Raw genomic sequence first — 13,568 nt, 5'->3', positions numbered from 1 at the left:
TGTGAACTCATCTCATTCCTGGGAGGTTTGGGGTGAGGTGGAGAGGGGTCCGCTGTGCCTGCTCCAGTCTCTAGATCTTTTAACCTGAGCTCCTTGGAAGCAACTCCGATGCCAGCGCGACTGGGCCGAGATGGGCACCTGAGGGAGTATGAGAGGTGGGAGGGGTCGGGGACTCATGTTTCCCTTCCTTCATCAATAGTCATTTATTGAGCACCCACTGTTTGCCCCTGGCCCACACTGAGCAGTACAAACTCTGTTCTCTCTATTCCTATATGGCCATGTATCTATTATTGTTATTATTATTGTTACGATTACTACTACTATTATAAATGTATTATACGTAGGTGGTATATGTGCACATGTGTGTGCATGTGGAGGCCGGAGGAGGATATCAAGTGTCTGCTCTGTCATCTTGTTGAGACCTAGACAGGTGAGCCCAGTGACCTTCCTGTCTCTATCCCCCACGGCTCTGCGGTTTCAGGCATGCATGTAGCCATGGTGCTGAGGATTTGAGCTCAGGTCTGTATTCTTGCAAGGCAAGTTCTCTTATCCAGTGAGCTACCTGCCAGCCCCTGAGTATGTACTATTTGATTTCAAGGACAAGATATGGCAGAAGTGGTATCCCCAGGTATGTGTGGAACAGAGACCCCACAAAGACACAGCTGTCAGTTCACACCCTGACGTGAGGAGTGTGGGCTTTTGGGTCTCAGGCCATAGCTCCAAGAGGGAAAGGGAGCCAGCAAGTGAAGCTTCCAAGGGAGAAGTGAACAGAGTCCCAGACCAGGAGGACTCTGGGTTTCGCCTCGAGACTGTGGGAGGTGGGAACCCTATGGCCCCACCGTGCAGTCACATCTGAGCCAGCCTAGGGAGAATATTGATGTTCCAGGAAATCAAAGTGGACCATGGTCCCTGAGGAGAAGACAGACAGAGGCTGGGGTTGTGGAGAGGCAACACTTGACCTTGGATAGATAAGAAGGAAACAAAATATGGAGGTCATGGCCAGGGGTCAAGCCCAGGATAGCAAATAGTCACCAGGCCAGAGGCTCCACTGGCCCTGGGCTTAATCCATTCCAGGTCTTTACATTAAGCCTCAATGGGAACTGACTGGCCTGGCGATGGGCTTTCAGGAGGGAATGGATAGTCTGAATGAAGGGAGGGGGCTGGTGGGGGTGAGGGGGGGTGGTTTTCCCGGAATCCCAGATCAAGCCTTAATAATTTGTTCCAGAATTAATGTGCATTCACGCCATCTTTGCTGTTCCAGCTCAATGGAGATAAAATAAAAATGTTACTCCCCTCCCCCAAACAGAGGGAGAGAGACCAAGTCTAATTGCGCCAGCTGGGCTGGCTGCCTGAAGCCACCACCAGGAATAAATCTCTCTGGGAAGGCCACTGGGCTCACTCGGTTTCAGTCCGACAGGGCGTAGTGGCCCTGGTCACGCCTTGCTTTATTTAGCTGAGAATCTTTTATTGTGTCTGGAGTGTGTGTGGAAGTTCTGTCCTCCCAGAGCTGAGATCTCACCAGATATCATCAGCTCGACAGCAGGGGCATGGCCAGATACTCACAGGCCAGATTCCTGGGGGCACCAGGGAAGAGATCAGCAGTGGCCACCTCTGGGTGCAGCGGAAAGCTCAGGACTTTTGTGGGGAGGAGTGGCAGCTTTTGGTCTCCTTCTTGGGGACCCAATCCAGGGAAGCCAGCCAAAGCAATGTGTACTTCACCCACTCATCCATGCATGCAGTTAACAAATGATTTGTTTGGTTTTTCGAGACAGGATTTCTCTGTGTAGCCCTAGCTGTCCTAGAACTCACTCTGTAGATCAGGCTGGCCTCGAACTCACAGAGATCCGCCTGCCTCTGACTCCCGAGTGCTGGGATTAAAGGCATGTGCCACCAACAAATGATTTTTATATGCCTTCTTTGTGCCAGGCTCTGTGAATAAGAGGTGACTGGACAGGCAGACAGACAGACAGACAGACAGTCTGGCTTCCTGTCAGGGTCACCTTCTTTGTTTACCAGGCCTCAGGATTAGCATGCTCTGATCTTAGACCATTTCCTCTGACATGGTCTCTCTATATTTCATTTTATTTCATGTGGATCATTAGGTTCAGAAGACGAGGTATTAATCTAGTGTGTTTAGAAGTATAGGAAGGTAGCTGGGCGGTGGTGGCACACGCCTTTAATCCCAGGACTTGGGAGGCAGAGGCTGGCGGATCTCTGAGTTTGAAGCCAGCCTGGTCTATAGTGCAAGTTCCAGAATAGCCAGGGATCAGGGATACACAGAGAAATCCTATCTAAAAAAATAGGAAACTGATAGAATGTTTTTCTTTCTGTTCTTTTTGAGACAGAGTTTCTCAAAAAGTAGTAGTAGTCCTGGCTATCCTGGAACTAGCTTTGTAGACCAGTCTGGCCTCAAACTCACAGAGATCCGCCTGCCTCTGCCTCCCGAGTGTTGGGATTAAAGTCATGTGCCACTACAGCCTGGCAACTGACAAGAGTGTTTTAAGAAGCAGAAATGACTCTTCATGTTCTGCTGGCATGTGACAGCAGAGGCTCAGTCCTGGGCTAGATTCAGGGTCCTGACTTCAACCAAGGCTTTGAAGTCTTCTCGTATCCCCGTGTGTTTCTGCGCCATGTGTCCGTTAGCCTCGCGTTTTAATAGGTTGTCCACACACGCCTTTGGGCTTATAAATCAGATTTATCATCTTTTATGGTCCAACTTGGGTGGGTGTCCTTTGATATAGCTGGCTTATGCGGTGCTGAGGATTCCAGGACGTCCCGTGTGCTGGGTCCTGGCACAGCCAGTGTCCAGGTACAGGTATGGTGTTGTGTGGCTGGCTGGTCAAGGCCTGTGTTAAGGAAGCTCAGTGTTAGTGGAGAAACAGGCAGAGCTTTGGGAGGTGGAAACTGAGTCCTCGCAGTGAGGTGCTAAGAAGGTAGAACTTGATCTGTGGTAGCTGGGGGCAAGTTGAGTTATAAATAAAAATGGCCTGATGTTGACCTTTGACCTTCACAATCATGTTCACAGGTGTGCGCACGCACACACGTACCTTAGTCCATGACACTGAACTGACAGAACCTGCAAATTCTTTAAAGTACTCAAGAACTCAGCGAAATCAAGTTCCCCAGATACTAACAGGGCACATGACCCCTATGGACACCTGTCATAGCACAAAGCCACACTATTCCCCTCAGGGAACACAGTGACAGCAGACACCGAACCTCACACCCGACTCTGGGGCTCCTTGGGGCATCATGGACATGGGTCATTGCAGGGCCCCTGGCGCTGGTACAGTACCAGAAAGCACCCTGGTCCTCGATAGCAAGGCAGTGAACCTACCTTCGGGGCTCTTGGCATCTTCGTCTCTTCTCTGGTCTAGGCCAGTCGTTCATGTCCTCTGCTCTGCAGACCCCAGAACCGGTTTGGGTTTGCTGTAGGTCTCAGCCAATGGGGATTCCGTTCTGGGGCCATTTGGTCAGGTGGGCACAGCTGTGGTTGTCCCAGGAGAAGAAGCTGGGGTCGGGCAGTAGACGGCACTTCTAGGGTGGACCCACAAACTAGACAGAGAGCTCGTCCCTCATTCCAGTAGCAGCCCCCAAACCATGAGCGGCTGCCACAGGGTAGGAAACAGGAATGCCTGGTGGGCCCCCACATCTTGGTTAAGGCTTTTAAAGAATTCATTTTAATTCTGTGTATGTGCATGTCTGTGTGTGGGTATGTGCATATGCACAGGCGCCCACAGAGGCCGGAGGCATCCGCTCTCTCAGATGAACCACTGATGTGGGTGCTGGGAACTGAACTCAGGTCCTGTGCAAAAGCAAAGTCCTGGTAACCTCCGGGCCAGCTCTCCAGCCCCTACATGTAGCTAATTTATTAAAGCCCAATTTCCTTCCAATATTTCGCAGGTGAGGAAACTGAAGTCCAGAGTGCTGAGGGAGGCACTGAGCAGAAATTTGAATTTGCTCCTGTTGGTACCACACACTGTGATAGACAGGCTCTTTGGGGGACACAAGCCAAGACCACTCTCCACAGCTGCTTCTCACAGGAACCTGAATTGGCCCTTTGGACTTCCAGCTGATCCCTACTGTGTGTGGCAGCTTCCTTCGAAGGGAACTCAGAGAGGCAGAATTTGGAGGCAAACAGAGTCCAGTGGGGAGGGTTCTGGTGCTTCCACTCTGGTTCTGCAACCCTGAGTGGGTTGTAAACTTGGGTCCGCTCCCAGTGTGCTGTGTGACCTCTCTGTGTCTAGTCCTTTTGCTGTGCACCTTGGGTAAGCACGCCTGCTCCCGGCATTGCTGCAGGTCTGTGTATGCAGTGGGCTGGAGGCAGGAGGTGGTGAGTTTGAGGCTGGCTTGGGCTCCAGGCCCGGGAGCTGCGAGGTGACAACCCCAGTCTCTCAACAGTGACAACCACACCACAAAACCAAGACTTACAACCGCAAAGCACAGCAGAAAGAAGGGAACTGATCATCTGGGCATCTGATGCTTTGTTTGCCGGCTCTGTCACCTGCCTGAGAATATGGTGCTCCCCTTCCCCCACCCCAACCATGGAGGTTCAAGGACACAAAAGCTCACCCGCCCTGGAGCACATGGGGGTGAGGCTGAGCGCCTCTCCCCAATGGGTCCCATCTCCTGTACAAACATATTTATTGGGTTTGATGGCAAACACATTATGCTTGTCCCGGGAAGGGCACTTCCAAAGAGAAAACCTTGAAGTCCGGGCAATAATGATGGGGAGTTAAATTAAAGTACATAAAGCCTCCTGAGAGATAACGTCAGGGTGAGTTACTGGCCCGATGAGGGACTGGGGGTTCTCACAGGGGGGCTCAGAAAGGTCGCCCAGCAGTGTGCAGAGGACCAGGAATCATAAATATAGGGGCAAGATGCCCAGCTGGGGTCGCTGGGGTGAAAATATTGGGGTCATTCCAAAAACAATTATCCCTGCCTTACTTTTCACATCTTGTAAATCTTTTGCCTTTTGTAAGAGATTTCTGGAGAGACACACACTTTGGAAGCTTTAACCAATTTTGTAGCTGCCTTTTGGTGGCCGAGCTAGGAGCAAACAGAAAGACAAAGGGAGAGAAGTATTACCCAGCATCCTCAAGGGCATAGGGATAGTTGACAAGCTCCATCTTACTCTTTGGAGATTTGGGGCTCTACTGGGGTTTGGCTCACCCCATTTGGAGCCAAGTTAACAATTAATTTTTGTTTTGGATCTGGTTGTAGTGAGACTCTTACCTCCCAGTTCCAGCCCCATTGGGGCAGACCAGGCAGCTGAGAGGCAAGCCATCTTGGCTCACGTGGCCCTGACTGAGTGTGAAGCCACCCGAGAGATGTTGCTGTCACCTTGACTGGCATGATGTTGCTGTCACCTTGACTGACATGCATTAGGGCTCCTGTCCCCTCAAAGAGCCCATGAAATGAGAGAATGAGTCCAGGCTGCGGCTGGCCCCAACCTTACTGCTCTGGGTCCCCCATTGTGTTCCAGGCTGGGACAGCAGAAGTCATAATTCATTTTAGAAATACCTATTGGCACCTGGTACAGGGTGACCACTCTTCTGGAGGTCTAACCACCTCAGGCTCGCTATGAACTTCACTCTTTTGCCAGCCATTTGTTAGGTTTCTCAGTCTTTCTTGAAGCACAGGGCTTGATGGCTCCTGACAGGCTCTCTGCAAACATTTGTGGACACAGCATCTCCCTGGGAGCCTTTAACATCACAATGCTTATCCCTGTGCTTGTTCCTGAACTCAGGGGTGAGGATGCAGCCCCTGGGAGTCAGCGTCAGAGGCAGAACAGTGGCAGCAGAATGATGGTGGGTGTGGGAGTCTGGGTGGCCTCTGTTCTGGTGGCTGTGGTGTCCTTGGTAGAGAAGAGACAGCAACCCACCTCAGGGAAACAGTGTGGCCTGGACCTCACATACCGGCTCAGCTAGATTCTCAGAGCATCTGACAGCACCTCAGGGGCTGGGCTCCACTGCCAGCATTGGCTCCAAGGGCTTCCTCTGGGGACTGTGGGGGTCGGAGTCACCCTGCAGAAACCCTGCATGACTGGACCGGTGCTGGGGCTGAGGTGGCTGTCAGCTCAGGTAGGCTTCCTGGAGGAGGAGGGCGTGCTCGTCATGTGCAGACAGGCTGTGGGCAGCAAGGTTCTGGAAGGCCAGAGAGGCGGGAAATCCTGGTCCACTCTCAGTCTCTGGTACCTCGGGGAGACAGAAGGACTCCCCATCCTCACAATCCTCGCTCTGAAGGGCTGAGGCAGAAAGCTGAGTGTGCTCACCTGACCGAAGCATGGCTCCTTCAAGCTAAAGACGAAAACACTCCCTGACCTGAGAGAGCCCAGCTGGACGCTCCTGTGGGCCTGGCAGACACGACTTCACAAATCAGATGTGACAGGACAATGTGTGCCAAAATGGTGGCCAGCTGCTTGGCTGAGAGGAAGTGCTGTTTAGAGAGCAGGACATGTCCTCTGAGGGGAGGGGCTGCCAGTGCTGGGCCCAGGGCAGGTGTGCAGGTGGTGCTGGCAGGGTGGCCTGCCCAGGGCTTCAGGGCACACACACGTGCACGCACACACATGCACAGAGTACATGTAAACACACATGCACTCACACATATAAAGTCATGTCATAGGCATACATAAATACATACATAATAACTCTTAGCTCAGGCACACACGAGTACATACGTGTGCATGTGGCCCACCCTTCCCTCACGGATATAAATCAAGCATTTACACACACACATAGGTGCATGCTCACCCCCTCCGTCCCCATAACCCAGGCTGCCTAGGTTCTTTTTCCCTCCGGTTGCCTGACTGCAGTGAGAACCAGGGCATATTCCCAAGTGTCCCCCACACTGGGCAAACTCTTCCCCCTGAGGACTTGTCACCGTGGGCCTAAGCACCCGCTGCTGCCTTTGGAACTGAAAACACTTTAGAACAGTTAGGGACTGCGAGAGCGGGAGGCCCATCCACTTTCTGTCCCCTGGTGTCCTGCTCTTGTCCTAGAAGAGCTGCCAATCAGCTGTGCATCCTCACACCATGGGTTGGCTGGGGATGAGCATGTGACTTGCGCTGGGCAGGCACTGGACAGCTTTGTCCTTCGTGGAGGACACCCTGCTCAGCAGGTGGGAAGGCAGTGCAGGCACCGACCATGGCACTGAGGGAGGTCCCAGAGATACCTGTGGTTGACACAGCCTGCTTGTGGTGTGGCCACCCAGTGAAGCTTGCCAGAAGCATCCTAGTCCTGTCACTGAAGACTCCTCACGGCTGCCCGGGCAAAGCACAGACCTCCCTTCTAGACATGAAAGAAGCTAACAATTTTGGGGTAACAGAAGGAGCTCCCTTTCTGTGGAACCTGAAGGCCCAGTGACCCCCACAGCAAGGGTTCAGAGCCCAGGACTGTGGGGAGCCATCTTCCCTGACTCCTCCCTCTACTCATCTACTTGGTGACTGTCCTTGGGTTTCCTTCTCTGGGACTCTGTCCTTCCCAGGTGTTTCCCACAGGGTCCTCAGCCTGTACTGGAGATGGGAACATGAGAAGGACAGAGGCCCGGCAGCCACCAGTCACAGGTGGAGGCCAGCTGCACCTGGAGGACGGGAGCCCCAGGGAGCGGGAGTGGGACAGGTAGGCACCAGGGGACTCTGGTGATGATGGTGCTCCTCCTGGGTGGGGAGTGCTCCCCTGTTCTCCAGACATTAGTCAGGCACAAGGCACGCCCCAGGCTGGCACAGCAGGTCTGAGACCCAGAGTGTGGCAGTCACATAGATGCCGGCTGGAGCCCAAACTGGGTTATCTCTGTAGCTTCCATATCTGCCCAGGAGTGATGGGAACTCAAGCTGCTCACGCTATCTCACTTCCTGCCTCCACACGAGATCTTTCTGGCCTGTGTAGCTGAGGGTGAGTTAAACTCCACCTCCCCTCTCCTGAATGCTGGGATACCACGTGTGTGCCACCAAACCAGGTTTACACAGCACTGGGATTGAACCCTGGGCTTCATGCATAGTAGGCGGGTACTTGCCTTTCATGTTTTGGTTACTGAGAACTTGGACAGATGGCCAAGCAAGCCACTTGCAATGAAGGCTTTGTTTATGACCAGTAGCCGATGCTCTCGGGCTGCCTGGGCACTATCTCCTGAACGTTAGCAGTCCCAGGAGAGAGGTTCCTTTACTTCTGCCCTGTTTTACAGATAGGTCCTCAGAGGGGTTCAGCCAGGGATCCTGGCGTGGTGACTTAGGGCAGCCCAGTCATAGTGTACCTCAGAGAGACCTCAACCTGGCCCAGTGAGTCCAGGTGCCAACAGTCCCACTCACCTTGTCACGGTGAGGGTGTTTCCTGGCTGCTGCTGGCCTAGGTCCTGAGCCATTCAGAGGCATTGTGGATCTCTCTGGGTCCCTGACAGCAGATGGTAACAGTCTGCTAGGAGCTGGGGCTCCTGGGGTGGATAAAGACACTGGTTCGGGCTGGCGGAGGCTTCTGCAGCTCCGACCTGCAATGGATCCAGCATGGGTGGCCCTTGAGCTTGCCTGTGCTCACTGCCCACACCCTTGCTCAGATGCTGGACTCCCAGGGGTCTGACTGGCACCTAACTGCTCCCCATTCTCAGGGGAAGTGCCCCGCCAGGCTGGCATCAGGACTCTCAGGAGGCAGGCTACAGACCTTGCTCCCCGGTCACTTGCTGTCCAGGCAGGTTGTTGTAGTCTAAAAGCAAAGGACCTGTCTATGGCTCCTGTGACCCAGGTCTCCTCTGCCCCTTAAATGTCACCTTTGTCCCTAAACCTATGCTATTGTATCCTGAACCTGGAACAAGGCTGCTACCCCACTGTGCGGCCCCTCCTAAACTTCTCTTTTTCTGTGTATTCAGACCTGTGTGTGAACCTCAGGCAAGGTGACAGGCAGCACAGTGCAGCATGACGGAGCCCCGTGCAGGCAAATGGCACAGCAAATCTGACCTTGGCGGCAGAGTTGCAAAGCCATGCTGTTGGTTTCTGAAGTGCCTCCTGTGGGGACCCTCCACTCCCCAGGGAAGCCACCAATCACAGCTGATGTCCCCATGGGGACTTCGGTCTTTCAACACCTCCCCAGCACACCAGGGGCTAGCCAAAAGAATAACATCCCAAATGAGGTAGGCATGAAGATTTGTGGTAACCTTGCTTCTAGAACTTTCTTAATTTATAGATTCCTCCAGCTGTTTTTTTTTTTTTTTTTTTTTTTTTTTTTTTTTTTTTTTTTTTTTTTTTTTTTTGCCAACACACATGAGTTAAATTCTTTATACAGTCAAGGGCTTTGAAGAATGCTAAACATTTAATGTATGTTAAAAGGGTATTAAATTCTAAACTAAAATCTGCATGTAATATGATGTTAAAGCATTTCCCTTTCGCGAAGCTGGGGGCTGCAACACAGACAGATTTTATCTGTTTAAAAAGAATTAGCTTTCTAGTATTTCTCCTGGATGCCAGGGGTTTACATGTGAAGATGCCAGGCCTGCCCGGGGCTGCCCAGCTGATGTGGCAGGAGGAAGAGAAGCAGGCTCAGGTGCTTGGGGCTCCTGGAGGAAAAGTACAGACTCTGTCTGCATCCCTGGGCTGCCCTGCACTGAGAGGCCCTGCTGGCAGGGGAGGCGTGGCCAGTGTGTTCTCCAGATTCACACACCAGGCCTGTGGACATCACTGTATTTATTTCATAGACGGTGGGGTGCTGTCATGTTTGTGCAGACAAGGGGTTTGGAGAGGCTGAGTCATGGGTCTGGGCTCACATAGCATATGGAAGTAGATGTTAATTTTCTCTGTGGATGGCTTGGCTGGATCCTTGGGTCTGGCACAAGGTTCCAAGCTTAGCCTTTTGTGTTCCTTGCAGAGCTGGCTTCTTTACGAACCCCACTACCACTGCTTCTATTTTACAGAGGCCACGGCAGGTGAAAATAGGCATCTTGACCCCTGGCTGCCATGCGAGAGGCCATCACCAACTCCTGGTCACCTTGATGAGGCTGGGTGGACAGCTTCTGTGGGGTGCAGAAGAGAGCACAGCTGGCAGTGCCCTGGCCCCAGGAGAGAGCAGTCTGGTAGGGGGTATTGGGTGGAAATGGCCACTCAATGGCCACCGCACCTTGGGGAGGTTACTCATTGGCAGTTAAAAATCTATTGTGACTTGTCAGAAAAATGAATAAACGGGCACATTAACTTTTCATTCCAGACCTCAGAATGTGTTTGTCTAATTGGGAGGTGAGCAGCGGCCAGGGCAACGGGAGCCTTCCTGTCCGTCGGAGGAGTTTAGCCGCAGTCACTTGAAACATAATCCCACTGCGCTGAGAACTAGCCTGGGGGCTCCAGGAGGGACGCATGCCCTGGTGCTTTCTGCATCTCGTGGAGGAGGTTGGTGGGAGCAAACACTCCCTGCCTTCTGGCCCTAGTGGGCTGGGGAAGGTGCAGGAGTGGAGACAAAAGCATATACTGGTTAGTTTTTGTTTTGTTTTGTTTTTTCCAATTCACTGCAAACTAGAGTCTCATGGGAAGAAGGGCACTCTACTAGGAATCTACTCTCATACTACCGGACTGTGGGGGCAGTTTTTGATTGATGATAAGTGTGGAAGGGACCAACCCCACTGCAGGTGGTGCCATACCTGGGCAGGTGTAAGAAAACAGGCTAAGCAAGCCAGTCACTAGCGCTTCTCCGTGGCCTCTGCCTCATTCAGTTCCTACCAATGGGGTTCCTGCCCTGGCTTCTTTCATGATGGATTTGTGACACGGAGCTGTAAGCTGATAAATCTTTTCCTCAAGTTGCTTTTGGTCATGGCGTTTACCACAGCAACAGAAAAGTAAATTAGGGCAGGACCCTAAGTGGCTTCCCTTTCCCCATCGGTAAAGTGGGGGGGGGGAGTGCTTGGCCTGGGATGACCAAGATTTATGAAATAGAATTGAAAGCCTACAGCCTGTGAAATGCAGGCACTGAGAGAGCATCAAGGAAGAGCTGGCAAGATGGCTCAGTGGGTAAGGGCCCTTTCTGCCAGATGTGATGACTACCTGAGTTTGATCCCAGGCCCCACATGGCTGAAGGAGAGAACCGATTCCTACAGTTGTTCTCTGACCTCCACACGTGCGTGCCTACCACCCACAAAATAAAAAATAAAATGTAATAAAAATATGTTCAAAAATGTCCAAGGGTAATTACTGTCCCCCATGTGGGATGTGGCTCTTGTGCATGACGTGATTTTGGGGGGTATTTAAACGGGTGGTTTAAAATGTTTCCCTGTTATCTTTTATGTGTACAGTGCTTTGTCTGCATGGATGTTTGTGTGCCACATGTGTGCCTGGTGCCCCTGGAGGGGGCCAGAAGAGGGTGCCAGATACCCTGGAATTGGAGTTATAGACAATTGTGAATTGCCATCTGGGTGCTGGCAATTGAACCGTGGGTCCTTTGAAAGGGCAACCGGTGCTCTTAACCGTTCCATCTCTCCAGATCCTTCCACAGGTGAGTGTTTTAAACCCGAATAGTTACATATTTATTTCAGTGTGTATCAGAGACATACAGTGCTCACTAAATCCTGACTGCATGGCTCTGCTTGTTTAAAAAGGCTTTGGAGGTGAGAGGTTGCTAGTCTAAATTAAAAAAAAAATGTTCGACTGCAGGCAAGTGTTGCAGCATTAAATAAAAGAGTCCCACACTAACCCCGAGTGTAGTATAATAAATTTGTTGCAGATTTAAATAGGCCCACAGAAAGGTGCTCCTGTAGAGTGGCCAGTGAAGGGTGACACGGGGAAGCACACTTGTGACTCTTCACCCTTGGTGGCTCCCCTTCCTCGGCTCCCTAGAGTGTGTGTCATGTGTGTCATCTTGTGAGTCTGGGGGTAGAAGGTGAATGGGAGTGGGAAGTGTCCTATCCTCCAGCCCTGGCCTTTGTGATCGTCAGAGGAAGCTGGACCCATGACTAGATTAAACGGCTTTGAGAAGACACTAAGTCTGGGTGCTGTTCATTTCACCCCAACTCCTCCTCCATTCAGGAAAGTGCAGGTCTCCCAAAGAGCCAACAAAGCATGGCATAGCAAGTTGAGGCAGGACCAAGCTCCACTTCCTGTATCAAGGTTGGTGAGGCATCCCAGCATGGGGAATGGGCTACAAAAAGCCAGCTCATGTGCCAGGGACAGATCCTGATCCCACTGCCAGGGACCCCACTAACAGACCAGCTACACAACTGTTATCCACATGCAGAGGGCCTAGGTTGGTCCCATGCAGGCTCCCTAGCTGTTGGTCCAGAGTCCATGGGCTCCAACTACCTTGGGTCAGCTGTCTCTGTGGGTTTCCCTGTCATGATCTTGACCCCTTTTATATTTTTAATTATGTGTAGGTGTGTATGCCTGCATGTAGGAATGTGCACACTGAGTGCCGGTGTCTGCAGAGGCCAGATGTATCAGATCTTCTGGAGCTGGAGCTACAGGTGGCTGTGAGCTACCACGTGGGTGCTGGGAATTAAACCTGGGGTCTTCTGGAAGAGCAGTCAAAGCTCTCAACTACTGAGCTATCTCTCCACCTCCTTTCTGGAGACAAGGTCTTCTCACTGTGTATCCTTGGCTGGCCTGGAATTCTCTTCGTAGCCTAGGCCTGCCTTGAGGTCTCGGGGATCTACCTGCCTCCTGAGTGCTGGGACTGAAGGCGTGTGCCACCTGTCTGGCAACCTGGTCACTCTTACTAGCAAGCATATCTAACCCTCACAAGCACCCTTGGAAAGAACTAGTTTCATCTCCATTTTACAGAAGGGGAAACTGAGGCTCAAGGAAGTAGCTCACCCAAAGGCCTAGCAGTAAGGAGACAGCTAGGACTGGAGCACATTCTGGTCTGGAGGCCACATTACCTGACTGGTGCCCCCTTCCTCCATATACACCATGTATTACAGTGCTGTGGTCCTGGATCCGAGGCGATGGGGAGCCCCTGAAAGTAGCTGGCAGGGATATGGCCTGTGGGGCTACCTCCCAGCCTGTGATTCCACGAAGACTCGGAAGTGTAGGTCAGCTGATAGCTCCGAACTGGGAAAAGAGACACAACCACAGAGTACGGTCACATACTGCTAGGTGTGGACCATGCCCCTGACCTGGGGGACTTCTGGTCCATAGCAGTCAGCAGGTGACAGGGAGTTAGGATGTCCAAATTGGCCAATAGAGAAGGCATGGGGCCAGTCAGCACTGTAGCCAGAGGTGTCGGCAGAGGCCCAGAGACTAGGCTAGACAGCAATGAGCTACCTTGAGCCGGGGCTGGGCCAGACTCCCCCATCAGGGCCGGGGGGCGTCTTTTCAGACTGGGAGGCTGGCTCACAATGACCTGAAGAGTTAAGAACCCTGATCGCAGCTGGCCCAATGCACCATCTGGACTGACATCAGGCAACTCAAGGCCCAGAGACCCTAGCCAGCCAAGAGCCACATACCACCGGTTGTGAAGAGCAGAGTCTGAGATTCCAGCGCCCCTTGAGCAAAGGGATGCCCAGACGTGGCTTCTGTACAGCTTCACATGGCTGGGCACATCCACTGCCAGTGCGTGTCACCCCACAAGACCCACTGTGGTGCCACCACCTCAGCGTTGTATACTCAA

This window comes from Arvicola amphibius, chromosome 7 (assembly GCF_903992535.2).
Source record: "Arvicola amphibius chromosome 7, mArvAmp1.2, whole genome shotgun sequence".
NCBI lineage: Eukaryota > Metazoa > Chordata > Mammalia > Rodentia > Cricetidae > Arvicola > Arvicola amphibius.
The sequence above is the reverse complement of the archived record's forward strand: the minus strand, read 5'-3'. Positions refer to the sequence as shown.